Source organism: Felis catus, chromosome A2, assembly GCF_018350175.1.
Source record: "Felis catus isolate Fca126 chromosome A2, F.catus_Fca126_mat1.0, whole genome shotgun sequence".
Lineage (NCBI taxonomy): Eukaryota > Metazoa > Chordata > Mammalia > Carnivora > Felidae > Felis > Felis catus.
Window position 1 is genome coordinate 108,587,410 of NC_058369.1, and position 17,653 is coordinate 108,605,062.

General features: G+C 34.9%; 1 protein-coding gene across 1 annotated transcript in view; it reads right to left on the reverse strand.

Moving 5' to 3' along the window:
• The window catches only part of MEOX2 (mesenchyme homeobox 2), a 65,518-nt gene that overhangs the window by 37,095 nt on the left and 10,770 nt on the right, over nucleotides 1–17,653 (reverse strand). The gene's annotated exons all lie outside the window — the stretch shown is intronic.

The following is a 17,653-nucleotide window of genomic DNA, read 5'->3' on the forward strand; positions in this document are numbered from 1 at the left end:
CCCCAAACTAAACTAGCTTCTTTTTCCAACCTGTAATCCTTGATGGGTTTTGATTTTTTCCACTTTTCTCCATCCCCCACAACCTATTAGTCACAATGTTCTGTGTAATTTTCCTTTGAGATGGGAAACAACACTTGAATCAGATTTGGCATCTTGTACTAAGATTGCTACAATAACCGCCTAGCCCAGTGCACACTTGTTTCCTGCTTTCTAGGTATGTCAGAATTTGCTTTTATGCTGCCTTTTAAAAGTAAGTTCCTATTGTATCAAGGAAGGTGTCATATACCAAAATGATGCTGGTCTCATTACTGTATCTCAAGAATATCTCAAACCAATTCCATCTCCTGCGAACACAATTATTTATAAAATGTACACTGAGTGCTTCCCATGTGCCATAACTGTGCAGGGTACTGAGGGGACACAAAGTGGAGTAAGAAATCATCCTTGCCCATAAGGATTCACAGTGTTGGGGAGGGAGAGGAAGCAGGAGACAGACAAAGAAAGGCGGGGGGGGGGAGAAAAAGGAGAAGAAGAAAGAGAAGGAGGAGGAGGAGAAAAAGGGGAAGAGGAGGAGAAGGAAGAGATAGAGACACAAAAAAAACATGGATTCCAATTATTCTTTTCTTTGTACTTTCCTGTGCTTAGAAATTTGAAATATAAAATCAAATTGACTAAAAAAAAAATAAAACAATACAATGAAGAAAATGCTAATACAACAGAGGGATTTCCACTGTGGTTTGAGAAGAGAACAGAAGCTCTCACTGCCTGATTTTAGCTAAGAAGAAATACAACATAAGGCAAATGTAAGCCAGAATATGGAAATGGAGAAGAGTTCTCCCATAACAGAAACTGGGAATTGCATTAAGATCAGAGTGAACAGAGGACTTGATAGAGCACCTGGGATGTACTGGGAAAATTGTGTATCTCAAAGTGCTAGAAACAAGGATGTGGGGAAAGAGGGGAGAGGAGGCCAGGACAAGCCTATGAGAACGTTTGATTTTTATGTTGAGTGTTTTCTCTTGATAATAGGAAGCCACTGATGGTTTCAAAACAGGGAGTAAAGGATTGATTATTTAATGTCTGATTTTTTATTATAAAAATCTTCAAGTTACTATCCAGGGTAGTTAAAGGCAGGGATCATTCAATACATCATCACCAGTAACAGTGTACAATAGGCACTGAACAAAAACCAACCAATTAATTCTAGCATAATCTTGATAGTCAAAGATGATAAGCTACTGTTTCTGGTAAAGTTCCAATTCAGTATCATTTCTAATCTCTAAAAACAGGGAACTTTTTAAGGAATATAATAATTCTACAGTGTTCTTAATGTTGGCATAATAATAATAATAGCTAATTCCTAAGTAAGTGCTTATTATATGCCAGGCTTTATTCTAAGCACCTGCATTTAATGACTCAAGTAATATCTCATTTCAATAGTAAGGAAACTAAGGCAGAAAGATATTCACTAACACATGCAAAGTCATAAGGTCAGCAAGGAACAGAGCTAGGCTTTAATCCTTAGAAGTCTTCAAAAGCTGTGCTCTTAATCATTGCACAAGACAATATTGCCCAAGTATTCTATTTTTAACCCATATCAAAAGACACCCTACTAAAGAAATGCAAAATAAGGAGAAAAGACCTCGGTGAGTAACATTTAATGGCTTGTACCTTCCCAATCTAAAAACTTTAAGGCCATACATGATTTCAAAATTCTCAAGGTCTTCAATTACACAGGTAACTACATCATTAATAGACCTACATGATTACTTGGTAATTTTGCTCCCCCAACGTAAGACCGCTGGACGTTAGCAAATATATCTTGGGAAGAAGAAATAATCTAAAACCCACCCAGTGATTAGCACATCTTCTTCTTCTCAGCCCTAGATTCTACCAACAAGGAATCTAAACAGCTTGCAAAGTACCATCTATAATAGTGTGATATTACTATTGTATATAATGATAGGACATCAGATGTCAACTGCTTTGAACCTATGGGCATCTCAGCAATAAATTAATTTTCTTTTGACTTTTCTGAAAATTCGTTTTCAAGTGCAATTATTTTATTATCATTCTGCTTAGAAGAAACTATGTTAGGTGAACTAGCTGTGAGCAGGATATTCAATGGATGTCTTTTTAGAATACTGTCACAGAGTATAAAACTATGTAATTACCCATGTTTCCTGAATATGCACACTTAATTAATTTATAACATTTTCAACAAAACATATATGACATAACGCATGGACCGTATCTTATGACATTTGTAAACAATGGTCATGTAAGCAGATCTTCTACTCTCAGCCAAAAGAAATTGTTCCTTCTTATTATTAGATATTAGTGCTTTCAAATAAAGCAGCACTAATATCTCCACAAGGGAAGAGAAAATATTTGCTATGAGCATGAATAGTATCATGGCCCATACAAAACATTAAATAAACTTTATTATAGTATAGTATATATAAAGATATTCTAAAGAGCTACTAAGCCATATTTTGAATTAAATTAACCTTTTTTGAGATAATTGTTGGTTCATTTGCAATCCACAAATAACGCAAGGAGATTCCATGTACCCTTTACTCAGTTTTGCCAGTCGTAATCTTGCTAAACGAGAGCACAATATCACTCTCAGGATACTGGCATTGAAACAGTCAGGATACAGAACATTTCCATCACGATAAAGATGCCTCATGCTACTCTTTTATAGCCATTCCCAATTCCCTCTGCGCTCCATCACTTCTTTAACTCCTAGCAACCACTACTCTGAGCTCTATTTTTATCAGTCTTGTCCTTTCAAGAATGCTTTATAAATGGAACGATATAGTGTATAACCTTTGGGATTAACTCTTGTCACTCACTATAATTCTCTGGAGATTCATTTAAGTTGTTGAGATTCACTGACACTTCTCTCCTCTTTAAATTCTACCCCCCTTCACAGGGTCTTTCACAGAGGAGAAGTTGTTTTGCTTGAGTAGAACAGTTATTGTCTTAAAGTATCTTGTTTTGTGAAGCTTACCCCTTTCTTGGACCTTTGCCTACAGACAGCAAACTTCTGCTGGAGCTTTTTACGTTTGTGATTGTTGGTGTTTTGAGGTTGCTGGCTTCTTCAGCTCCAAGTCTGGCACATATAAGGCAAAAGTAAACCCCGGGAAGTCATCACCATGTCATTTCTTGGGTCTCAAAGTCATTACCCATTTTGCCTTCCTGTCTCTACCTTTCAAAACCTTTTTAGCTTTGTTTTATATATAATGTCCAGTGTTTTCATTTGTACTCAGTGAAAAGAATCAAGAAAAGAATATTTATTCTATCTTTCTGGAAGCAGAAGCCCCCAAAACTACTTTTAATATATAAACCTACTTATAAACTATGCAGTGGTATTTTAAAATATGAGTATAAAAGCCATAATGTTGCATCTTTTTTTTTTTAATAAGCAATCTCTGTGTGTTTATTTGCAAGTATGGGGATTATTAGGAGAAAAGGAAATAATCTTACACTCTCATGTGTGTATACAGAATGCAGATTTCATATCTATGTCTGTTTAATGTCAAATGATGCCTAATGCATATACCCAGAATTTTAAACACCTGGGAATAAAGTACACTGAACACTTATTTTTTAAAGTTGCATGCAATTTAGAGCCGTCATTCCCCTTCTACAATTATTCAGGTACTTATTTTATTCTTTTATCAAATATTTGAACAGAAACTTTTCCCCAGACATTTTCATATGTTCTTGTAACTAAAGACTCAATCCCTGCAGTCAAGTTTAGGAGATATGGGTTAATAAACAATTAATGCAAAATGGCTCATTCAAAAGTAAAAGGATACACAGTAAGCTACAAGACTAATGTGAAGGAGGCAGGGAATATCTTTTCTTTTTGTTTTGTTTCAGTGAATACCTTTTCTAGGGTGAGTTAAAGATGGCTTCAAGGAGGAAGTAACATCTGAAGTGAGATTTAAAGAATGAACGGAATTTCTGTAGATGCAGAAAGAAAAGTATTCCGGACAAAGAAAAGCAAGTACAAAATCTTACAAACACAAGAGCCTAGAGTGCCCTACCCTTTGGAAAGCAATACTCTTCTGGGGTTGAAAAATGCTGGAGAGTTGGGAGAAAAAAAAAATTGGCAAGAGAGTGTGGGCTATGAGCAACATGGAATGTATTAATTGGAGGATTTTAATCAGGGCAGGATTAGATGGGTGCGCCTGAATAGCAGAAACCTGACCTTATTCTTTAGATCCTCTCCACACCTCCCCACGGAAATTTCTGAATTCATGTATTATTGACATTTTAGATGCAATAATCATTTCTTGTGAGGACTGTCCTATGCATTGGAAGATACTTAGCAGCATCCTCAGCCCCTAACCACTAGTGGCTAACAGCATTCCACACATGAAGATGATTTGTCCTTCAATACTGCCAAATGTCTCCTGGGGAACAAGATCACCGTGGTTCGAGAACAAGTGATGTCACCTTAAAGTTCCAGCACTGAGCTTGACACATAGTCAGTGGTCAATGAAAGATATTTATACCAGTGGTTACACTTGCATTTAAAAAAAAATGAGAAAGGAAGAAGCATTAGGATAAACTGGAGAAGAACTCTTGTCATTATACAGGTGAAAAACTTTATTCTAAGCTAAAAAATTACAGTAAGGAAAATATTAAAAAGTGATTCAGAATGTAAAATCAATAGTCTTTGGTAACTAAATAGATGAATAGCTCTGCTACTGGTAAGTGGCTTTCTTCTTTCCTTATCAAAAGTGTCATGATCTGTAGCTGAGTACTTAGAACTAAGCTCATTCAGCATGGTTTGAGGAGTAAAATTCAAATTATTTCAATTTTCTCTTAATTGATGAATATATTAACATCCATTAAATTGATTTGGTGGGCACCTTCATAATATATGGGGCCTGAGCTTTTAGACACTTTTTGCTTTTTAAATCCACCACAGTTTTCTTATTTAAGTAGAGCACTTTGCCAATAAGAGGCATTCAATATGCACATTATAAATGACTGAATGACTGAAGGAGTATGGAGATGAATCAATCATTCTAAAAATATGATCAACCATTTCAAACTGGCATTCTTAAATGGGTTTTCCATTTATGGCTGGGCAAACACACACTGTTCCCTGTGTAACACAGAATGCATTTATTATACGGCTGGCAATGATTAGGGCGGTTCTCTGTATAGCCACGAAAGAAAGACATTCTCTGAAAGACGCTAATGTCACAAAACCTAAGCCTGTGATTTTGGCATTATTAGCACCACTCTGCCTGCTTAAGCTAATTGACAAATTTTCCAGTCACAGGTAATGACTGGCTAAGCTACCAAATACAGGTTCTACTACCATCACAGTTATATTTAATCACATTAGATAGCGTTATGAAATGGAAAGAGTTGAGTTAAATAAGCTAAGATAGAAATAATTTATACTTAGGCCTTAGCAAACTTAATTATCTTTATTTTGGGCAAGATCATCATTATGCCCTGGAACTAACAAGGACAAGATCACTGCTCCCTCACATTACTGTTTATTCTCTCTTCTGGGGTTGACTAAGGAATTCTAGAACAGAAAGTCAACACCACTACTGCTATTTTCCTTCTGGATTACTTTTGGAGGAAAAAATAAAATCAGCCAGACTATTAGAGAACTCTATATTCAGCAACTTTGAGGTCTTCAAAGAAGGGTACTATCTTTATGTAACACATAATACTTTTTCTTTAAGAAAGTGTTTGAGTTTGAGTGTTTTTTAGTTCTCCATTTTCCTAAACTAAAAACAATTAAGTATATGTGGAAAAAATCTTGAATCAACTCTACTTAAAATCAACAAAACAGTCTATATATCAAATGGCGCTTGTAGCATGAGGAGAATATTAGCTGTACAATATTCTAATGAGGTTTTTTTTTTTTTGAGAGAGAGGGTTCAATGAGCAAGAGATAAAGAAAGAAGGAGAGAGAGAGAATCCCATGAGAGGCTTAGAAAAAGAGGAAGGAGAGGGAAAGAGAGGAAGAGAGAGAGAGAGAGAGAGAGAGAGAGAAAGAGAGAGAGAGAGAGAGAGAGAGAGAGAGAGAGAGAGAGAGAGAGAGAAGGAGAGAGGGGGAGACAAGTGGAGTTCACCCAAAGCGGGGCTTGAGCTTACCCAACGCAAGACTCAAATTCACGAACTGTGAGATCATGACCTGAGCCAAAGTCAAATCCTAAACTAACGGAGGCACCCAAGTACCCTCTAATGAGGTTTTAAGTGTCAGTAGATCATAAATTTTGAATGATACTGGATTCAAAATAAAGAAATAAAGATAAAACTGAGAAAATTAAACATACCTTGTAGTTGCCAGGCAATAATATTTTCAAGGCTGAGTAATGCATTAATCCTGTATAGGAATATGCAGACTTTTAGTTTCCATAGTCTTATAAGCCAAATTTTGATATTTTTGGCTTAGAACAATGGAGCAACCCCCCATTCCTTAAAAATTTTCCACCTCCTCTTTAATATCCACACAGAGCAGTGACTGATATTTTGGGTAATTTATTTGTATTTCATCTTGATATTTATAAAGAATGAAGCCACTCCAAAGGATTTATGACTGCAAGCAGTGCATATGAAAATTTAAAAGTACAGTTATATTAACTCACTAAATATCTCCCACAATTAGAAATCAATAACCTAAAATACAATGTATTTTTCATGTTCTAGATTATCAATGGTGTGGGAATGGAGGCCCTAGAATTAAAAGCTCTCTATACCTTTTTATCAAATAACACACAGATGCACATTACTCCATCCACAAATATACTAACATCATGGTCATTCCGACATCTGCAAATAACCAAAGCTATATCTGTGGATAGAAAATCGACTTCTCATTGTAGCTCCCAAGGACTATGGCCGCACAGAGCATCCTGGTATAACATTCTTTCCTAGCCACAAACTGCATTTTGCTTTAAAGTATCGAGAACTCTAAAAACCAATATAATTATAAATCTGTTGATGAATAGGTGATGAGAGGAATGATTCAATTATCAAAAAGACATAATGAAATAAGAACGCTCATACTGTGGCCAAATCTGTTACTGTCCAGCAAGAGAAATATCTACAAAAATCCTATTTTTAAAATATTTTTATTGAAACATAACTGACATACATTGTATTAGCTTCAGGTGTCCCACATAATGACTCGACATTTGTATACACTGTGAAATGATCACCACAGTAAGCCTATTTACCATATGTCACTATACAAAACTACAAAACTTTTTTTTCTTGTGATGGGAACTTTTAAAATTTATTTTCTTAGCAACTTTCATATTTGTAATACAATGTTATTGAGTATAGTCACCATACTGTACATTACAACCCCATATAATGATGATCACTAATTATCAGGGAAATGCAAATCAAAACCACAATAAGATACTATCTCATATCTGTTAGGATGGCTATTATAACAAAGAAAATATGACAAAAGCTGGCAGATTTGCAGAGAAGAGAAAACACTTGTGCACGGTTGGTGGAAATGTAAACTGATACAGTCATTAAGGAAAACCGTATGGAAGTTTCTCAAAAACTTAAAAATAAAACTACCATATAACCTAGCAATTCCACTACAGGGTATTTATTGGGGAAGAAAAATGCTAATTTGGAAAGACATCTGCACCCCCATGTTCACTGCATTATTATTTACAATAACCGAAACATGGAAACAACTTAAGTGTCCACAAATGGATGAATGGATAAAGAAGATGTGGTACAAACATATACAATGGAATATTACTCAGCCATAAAAGGAATGATACTGACGTTTGTGACAACATGGATGGACCTTGAGTGTATTATGCTAAGTGAAATAAATACCATATGATTTCACTTGTATGTGGAATCTAAAAAACAAAACAAATGAACAAACAAAACAAAATACAACTCATAGATACAAAGGGGAGGGAAGTGCAGGGTGGGCAAAATGGGCGATAGAGATCAAGAGGTATAGGTTCCAATTACAAAATAAGTAAATCATGAGGATGTGATACACAGCAAGGTGACTACCGTAAATAATACTGTATTGCAAATTTGAGAGCTACTAAGAAAATAATACCTAACATGTTTGAATGACATAGCACTCCATGTATTTTTTAAAAGATTTTATGCTTTTTTAAGTAATCTCAACACGCAGTGTGTGGCTCAAACTTACCACCCAAAGACCAAGAGTCTCATGCTCCACTGACTAAGCCAGCAAGGCTCCCTGAACTGAATTCATTTTTAAAACAACAAAAGAGGGTGCAAACGTTTTGAAGGCAGAACTATTATAAATAATTGCACAGTGCAGGCATCCTTAAAGTAAGGACAGATTAGTGTTAAGTCAGACAGTGAGAAGCATAGGTGTAATAGTAGCATCATTCCAGTCACTGAGCTACTGGCAGACTCAAAACAACTTGCAGTTTTGATCTCCCCAGTTACACTCCTAGACCTTTCAATGTCATGTATTTGGGAAAAAATCAAATAAATAAACACACACACACACACACACACACACACACACACACACCCCTGAATACCTGACTTAAGAAGTTTATCAAAACTTGAGATGAAAAAATGTTTTAGTTCTAATGAAAATTCTACTTTGTGTCAATTGATTTTTGTTTTTAGTATTATGATTATTGAAATGAGTATCAATTACAGTTACATGTGCTCAAAAAGCTAATAACTACATAGAAAAGACACAGGTTGAGAGACTAATTCTGTTACTGAGACAAATAAATTCTTTAATCAAAAATTAAGGATGCAGACAAAATATTGAAAAAAATAGCAATGTACCCCTTTTTAAATTTAATTCTGACATACATTTTCAGTTTTCTTTTCAATGGCTGTTTATTTCTTTAGAACCTTACTTGTGTTTTGGTCTTTCTAGGAGTTTTAGCATTTGTCTTCTCTTTTTGTCCTGCTTCTTATGTGAACTTGGATTTCCCTAGTGGATTGATGGCTAGCATGAATGTGCATTTATTTTAAAGGAATTAATTTATTTCAGTTGACATAAATAACAATAAAAGATAAGTCTGTAATTCTGAGATGAAATAAGCAAGTGAACAAAAAAGGCCCTTAACATCTGATGCTTGATATTTACTCCTTAATCAAATTCCTGCCTTACTAATAAAATTTCTTATAAAAGGATCAATTACCATTTGATTTAAAGTTGAATGTGAAATAAACTAAAGATTAAAAAAAACTAGAGGGCTAATTCATTTGAGGGCCACAGACTTCCAGATTTCTAGCCTTTCCTCTTCAAGTTTCCTATGTTCCCACAATTCAGGCTTTCTACTTAAGACGTTTCCAAGGGCCCTACAAAAGTTCATTCTTGGCTTCGTCTCTGCACTTGTGCTGAATGTCAAGGTTTGAGGTTTGTTTGAATTCCTGCTCTGTGGATATCTGCTGGACTTTCTAGCAGGTGTGAAGACCCCATGGCTCCTTCTGTTGCATCTCATTTCCACTTATTAAATACTTTATCTTGGAGGATGAAGCAAAAGTGACTTTCATGTTTCCTGGCAGTCTCTTGCTTCAAAGGACTTAATAGTGATTTGTTTATTTCAGAGGAAATGGAGACCAGTCAGTGATGACAGATTTATTAGTTAAGTGGACATCACACACACAAAAACCTTTTCTTACAATTCAGGATTCCTTCTAACCACACTCTAAATGTTCAAGACGATGTCATGTATTTGCCAAATCAAACCCATGTGATTCAATATAGTCAAATTTGTGAATTGATATGACCTCCTCCTTCACATACACTTCCATGATAACTCAGAGAAGAGAAAATGAGCAAAGAAAACAAATATTATCCTAAATTAAAAGGAAAAAAAGACATCCTGATGAATTGGTGACACTGAATATGTTTTGTGAAATCACTGAAGGAATACTGAAACAAAAATCTTGAATTGCAAGGATTCAAGTAAGATGCTTGGGATTCAGAAAGAGCACTTACAACAAAGCAAAACCCTCGAACTCTTATCATGAAGTAATTTCAAGTATAACAACATTACAGATTCGTTATATTAATCACTGATAAAATATTTCTTAATGTTTAAATTTTCAGAGTAAATTTAAAGAACAGACACCAACTCCAGAATGGCCCAAATTATTGCTGCTTAATGAATGACCACTTTCACCAGGAAATAAATGTCATGCAAGGAATACGCTGGGATATCATCAATGGAAATTTGATCCCTTCCAGATTCATTTTTTAAAAATAAGCTAACTATGGGGCACCTGGGTTGCTCAACTGATTAATCGTCCAACTTTGGCTCAGGTCATGATTTTGTGGTCCGTGAGTTTGAGCCCTGCATCGGGCTCTGGGCTGACAGCTCAGAGCCTGAAGCCTGCTTCGGATTCTGTCTCCCTCTCTCTCTGCATCTCCCTTGCTCATGCACTGACTCTCTGTCTCTCAAAAATAAATAAACATTAATAAATAACTAAATAAAAATCAGCCAGCTAATGTTCACTATTCATTAAAATTAAATGGACAATGGTAATTCAATGATAATATTGGTAGTCTAAAAAAAAGTAGATTTTCATGCTATCGTTACTCCTATTGTAGAAAGTGACCAGTTGAGCAATCTTCAAAAGGAAACTTTCAGCTATTTGACATCTTAATAAATAAATGGGATGAAATTTTCAGATTTTGGAACTAAGAGAAAGATACCAAATTGGAAGTTAACAGTCCCAGCATTGCATACATTATTTTAGGGATGCCACTCTCTAAGCCTCAATTTTCTCATCTTCAAGATTAAAGGGATTGTTTTGATGAATTCTAGAACCCCTTCCAGTCCTAACACGGCCTGTGGGAAAGTACTAAGAACTCTCAAGATAAAGATGGAGAGAAATGCCAACAAGACTGAAGAAAGGAAAGCTAGGAAGGATTAAAAGTCATTTTGCTTATTTCATGATATTCATCTCTACTCAGCCCTTGAAATATGGGAGAGCTAATGACATCACAGTCACATCAGTAAATTGACTCCACACTGTCTTCTGTGGGCTTAATTCTCCCTTGCCTTATAAAGAGGACATCCATTTCATTGGCAAAAATAATGCAACCTATATATTTAATCACCTAGCAAGATCTCTTACCTTTCACTCTGATTTTATCAAATGACATCCTGGAAATAATAGTTTTGAACTGAAAAGTTTAGCTACCTATGATCAATTAGTATCCCACAAAACTTGGTGCTTAAGACAATGGAAAGCTTAAATCTTAACACTGAGGATATGAATGAAAATGCCCTAGAAACGCATTTATGCATGAGTCCAAGAACCCAAAAATCTACTCACCATTTCATATCTTCTTTATCTTTTTCTACTTCAAAAGTAGAAAGTATGGAGTGAGAGGAACTGAGGCATTTTCTAAAACCTTCCTGGACTTCTCTGGGTATTTTCATCACCTTTGCTACATTATTATATGTTCTATCATTGTATTACGTTCAGTCATTTCCATCTTTGTCTTCACTACTATGCTCTGGACCCTTCCAGAAACCTCAAGGTGTTCTATTCATCTTAGTGTACCCACCACACAGAATCAAGACCCTGGCACATAGCAGGCCATACTCGAATGTACACTCTCCACTCATAAAATTCTAACATGAATGTATCCAGTGATATCTTTGCTTCACATGTAGTGCTAGTATTGTCTTTTCTCCCACAAATTGCTAGCACTTCAACCAATTAATTATCAATTAATCTTTATTAACAATGAGTCCACTGATGAACAGTCTTCCTGCTTCCCACATATTCAAAACCTTCAGTTGTGGCAACCTAATTGTGTAATGTATGGCCCCAGCCAAACATGCACAGATGTTTCACAGTACAGATGTGATACTCCCTATACTCCACTCTTCATTGCATTCGCTCTTTTCTCATGCCAAAGTGAATGCTTTATCCTCATTTTTCCCCCAAATGTTAAAAATCTCCTTTAATAGTCCTCTCTGTCAGCTACCTGACTTGCGATTCTGGAAATCACACCAGGGACTGTGAAAGACCAAATCTTTTGAGAGGCTGTAAAAGTTAATAATTCTTTGTCATTAATTGCCACTGTCTGATTCTATTAAGTTTTCATACTTTCCCCCTGGAAAATCTAGTCTAATTCCTGGCATGTTCCCCACCCTTTCCCAGAAAAATGTTCTCCTCCCTATTCCTCAAGAGGCCTGGAAGAATCTCCCTAGTTGACCTTACATTTTTAAATATGCTTTGTTTGCCCTCTCTACTTCCAATATTCTGGGTTTTTTGTTTTTTTTGGTTTTTTTACATTTACATCCATTATTATGTTGTGTTTTACTTTATTTTAATTCTGTATTTATAATTCAACCATTTAATACCTCTGACTTTGCTTTTATGTTGCTAACTGTCCCAATCCCAGGATTATATATTATATTTAATTAATAATCATTTAGGATACATTTTGGCTTCTTTAAAATGAAGAATGTATTTTATTTTAGTGAACATTTGGTTGACCAAGCAAGCAAGCATTTATCCAAAAAGTCTTATTTATCCAAATAATGCTCTTTACATTTCACTTTTCAGATAAGCTTCAACTTTTACAGTTACACATTTAACTGTATTTAGCTTAGTGTGGTATTTAAATTTGCATAATCTCTTTCTCCACTTGAGGAGATTCCCATCTTTGGGGATTCTTTCAGTAGCTGAAAAGTAAGGAAGTTTGTCTTTTTGTCTAGAGGCACTGTTCAGTGGTACTTTCTGACAAATGGAAATGTTGTGTATTTTACTGGTTAATACATCAGCCAGCAGGCACATATGGCTGGTAAGTATGTGGAATGTGGTTAATGATGTTGGGAACTGATTTTTAAATTTTATTTAATTTTAATTAATTAAAATTTAAATAGCCACATGTGGCTAGTGATTACCATACTACAGCATAGAAGAGTATTATGATTATTGGTGATACACACAGTTACAGTTACACAAACGGCCATTTTCAGGAAATGAGCAACCAACCAGGTCTGACATTGCCCTCCACGTGCAGAAAAGGATAAAATTCAGAATATAAAGTCCCTGCTTCTCAGAACTTTTCAACCTAGAAACAATATTCTAAACCAGTAATTCTCAATCTCAATCTAGAATCACTTGAGAGTTTTGAAAAATACCAATGTCCAGATGAAATTAGATATCTGAGATTTGTTTCAAAATAATTAAGACAAGGTGAAGGAGGAGTAGGATGATATAAATAACATATGCCATGTGTTGATAAATATTGAACACAATGGGCACATGAGTGTTATATGATGTTCTCTATTCTTTAAATGCTATAATTTCGTATTATAAAATTCAAAACAATTCCAGATTAACTTAATCATAATCTGAAGCATCAGTGTTTTTTAAGAGTGCCCTACTCACTCCAATGTAATGTCAGTGTTGAATTACTGGTCTGAATAATGTAATCTTATGATACCATGTTAACAAAAAAGGCCAGAAGTATGAAGAATCTGCAAGTTATTTTTCTTTATGAAATGAAGGAATTGTTGAAGTAGAATCAGTATCAGTCATGGATAACATAACTTCTGAAACTTGTCAAAATGTATTGCAATACAGATAAATTTTAACTCTTACAGAAATAATAACCCAACCAACTCACATGCACAGGTAGGCTTACTGCAAACTTTCCTTTCATTAGTTTCTATGATTTGTGACTAACCTCAGACCCACAAGTGAGATGATTTCTTTAGCTTGCTCAACCCTCACTATCAGTGCTCTTTCCTTACAAGCCAGGCTCCCTCACATGTGGCCACTTGTCAGTGTCTTAGATCCACATTTTCTCATCATGTAGCATTCTTTAAATATGGTTAACCAGTCATACTCAAAGCAGAACCCAAGGCATTGTGGATTGAACTAGCATCATTGCATTACTTTTCTCATAAAAGGGATTTTTCCTTTCTTTTTAATAATTCAGCCTATTTGAAAATAACCCTTTTTTTCTTTTCCACATCACCAAATATTTGTGCCACTATCCAACACAACACTGCAGATCAATTAATATTCTATATTTTCCCCAATTGCCCCATGACTTCTAGTTTAATTTACTTTTTTGGCTTTGTTGGACAGACATTTTAAATACTATAATTACTCGGCTGTATGCAATGTGCTCAACAATGCATGGCATAACTTCACAGAATATTTATAGAATCTCATGTTTCACCCAAAAATAATGGAATGAGGCATTCCTATACATTAATTAACAGGAAGTTAGGCTTAACAATCACTGAACTGTTGAAAATATAGACACTTTAACTTCTAAAATGTAGGATTTTTTTTTGCTGACTTATGGTAGTTTTTAATAAATGCATATTTACTTTTGTCCTGATTTACTCATAAGTGGTAACTATAAACCACATAATCACAGGTATGTGACCTTAGAAAGCATCCATAAAAATCAATCAGAAACAAACACAGATCATTACTTAGGGTGGATATTCATTAAACTCTCCTGAGAAGTGTCATAAACAAGCTTTTAATGACAGTAATGAATATATATTAAATAAAGGTATTATAGGCTATGGGATCAAAATAAAAGATAAATCTGGCAGGCAGCATAGAGATAAATACACACACACACACACACACACACACACATAAGTACATGTAAAACTAGTGAAATGTGAATAAAATTAATGGATGTATCAATATCAGTTTTCTGGTTACGCTATTGTATTATAATTATGCAAAATATTACCCCTGGGGGGAACCAGGTAAAGGGCATATAGGACCTCTGTACTATTTCTTACAACTGCATGTTAATTTATAGTTTTCTCAAAACAAAACAAAACAAAACAAAAAATTAAAGGGGTAGGCATAAAGAAGTTTATTGAAGAAATATTGGTTAAAATAAAAGAAAACCCACTGTCAGCAAAACTGACCAAGCTGATCAATAAAGCCTTTAATGATTGAGTTGGGGGACTTTAGCTGGAAGCCCATTAATATACAGCCCTAAATTCTCACCAAAGGAAGCTAAATAGTAAGTAAGTAACATCACAAGTTCTTGACTAAATGGGAGATGCAAAAAATCTTGCAGAAAACTTCTTGACTGAAGCTATGACAACCTGTATTTAGGTACCCACATAAGAAATATCAGAACACTGTTTTAAAGTAACACAAATGCTAAACATTGTGTTCCGAAGACTACATGAAAAGATCACTTTTGGAGTGCCTGGGTGGCTCAGTGAGTTAAGTGTCAGATTCTTAGTTTCCGCTCAGATCATGATCTCATGGTTCCTACATCAGGCTCTGTGCTGACAGCACAGAGATTCTCTCTCCCTCTCTCACTGCCCCTCTTACTCCCTTTCTCTCAAAAATAAAATAAACATTTAATAAATAAATAAATAAATAAATAAATAAATAAATAAATAAAATGCTTATTTAAAAAAGAAAAGAAAAGAAAAGATCACTTTGCTAGGAAAACACTTCTTTAAATTTCTATCAGTTATATAAATATGAGATTATAAGACACATTATTACATGTTACATTATATATAATTACATGTTGTGTACATATGATAGTACACAAACAAAACCTGGTTGCACATAAGAAAGTAGAAAATCTAGTAGTAAATCATTGATGGGCATTAGCCACTCCAAGTAGCATTTGCATCAAAGCCCATAATTAAACATTCATACTGTGTGAAATAATTTCAATTTAATGTAGAATTCCAACAAGAGGAATGAGAGTCTTATTATATCAAATATAATATATTTTATTATATTATATATTATATATTACGATTATAGTTGTAATATATCAAATATTACGATATATTGAATATAGGATTCCGTTAGGGAAGAATGAAAAGAGATAAATATACTATGAAGATAACTACATCAGGAGTCTTGGAGAGAAAACTAAATTAAGTGTAAGAGACATCAAAGTACAAATAAGAAAAAAAATAAAGGAGAATGTGGAATAGAATGGATTTGGGCCAAGCTGTGTAGGAAGAGGCTACATGGCTGAATCCTAAATATAAGTCTAGCAGAAAAGGAGAAATTATCATTTGAGACCATTAATGTGAAAGCAGTCTGAATGTAAATTAAAATTAACTACACAAAAGAGGAATTATGTTTTATTATTTTGGAAATGGTGTTGTGTTTAGAGAAAAAAAGGAAATGAAAATTTCTTGAATGAACCAACTGCAGTTTTTTTTTTAATGTTTTATTTTTGAGAAAGAGAGAGCACCAGCATGTTCCTGGGGGGTGGGGGGTGGGGGGCGGGAAGGGGCAGAGAGAGAAGGAGACTTAGGTCCAAGAGTGGACCTAAGAGTGGCTCAGGAACCAGGAGATCATGCCCTGAGCCTAAGTAGGATGCTTAAGTACTGAGCCACCCAGGCACCCCCAACTGTATTTTTGATATTTACTTTTGTGTTTTGAGGTTCTAGTAAAAACCAAGGATCTGGAAATCATTATGAAAGGTCATTGTTACAGTGCTTCAGAAGTTGTATGGTTCAATGCATTGGAGAGGAGCAGACGGGTTTGGTGTTTACAGATTGTGAAGAAGATGGGTGTGGGCAGGAAAGGAGGAGAAATAAGGAAGGTAGGACTGGCTAGCAAAGGCAAATGGCCAACCACTAATATTTCTGAGTATTTTCTATGCAAGAAGACTGCATTCAAATAAAAACTAAGATCAATACTTATCCAAGAACAGAGATAAAGTTGATGACTTGTGACAAGGGAGAGTTTCTAAGTGTCTACTTAGAGCTATTCATTATTTTGAACACAAAAAAACTAGTAATACTTTATAGGTAAAGCCCAATTTAGCAAAATTCACTTGAGTTAAAAATTTTAAAACAGAAAAAGATTCTTCAATTCACAAATGGTTACCCAAAATACTATTCTGTTTACATAAATATCTATTATAGATATAATACAACAAAGTCCAGCTGCACATTACCAGATATTCAACTTTAAAAATGCTATGATTTATTGTATGAGGTGTTAAAAATATACAGGTTGGGGCGCCTGGGTGGCTCAGTCGGTTAAGCGTCCGACTTTGGCTCAGGTCATAATGTCACGGTTTGTGAGTTCGAGCCCCATGTCAGGCTTGTGCTGACAGTTCAGAGCCTGGAGCCTGCTTTGGATTCTGTGTCTCCTTCTCTCTCTGCCCCTCCCCAACTTGTGCTCTGTCTCTCTATGTCTCTCAAAAAATAAATAAAAGTAAAAAAAAAATTTTTAATATACAGGCAAATTGGTAATTGATAACAAGAAGTATGTCATTACAAAACTGAAGCTCAGAAAGTATAACAGTGTTTATATTTATAAAAACAGAATGAAAACTGACTGAGGTAACCATAAAATCAGATTTAGAGAGAGGTAGTTTACACCCAAGTAAAGCACTTTGTCAAATTCCATTTTATTCACTCAAAAGCAGTAGCCAACATTTTAAATGATGCTGAAATTTATTTTTATTGGGAAGACTAAAAACTTAAGGTTTCACAATATTTTATGAGATTTTCCTTTTAAGGGCACTAGGCTGAAGTCAGGATATGGAAGTTCAGCTTCCACTACTTGGCTGAGTGGACAGACATTACTTAATTTCTCTGGGCACATTCTCTCATCTAGGAAATACATTCATTGAACTGGGTGATGCCTTGGGAGTCTTCTGGTATCTTGA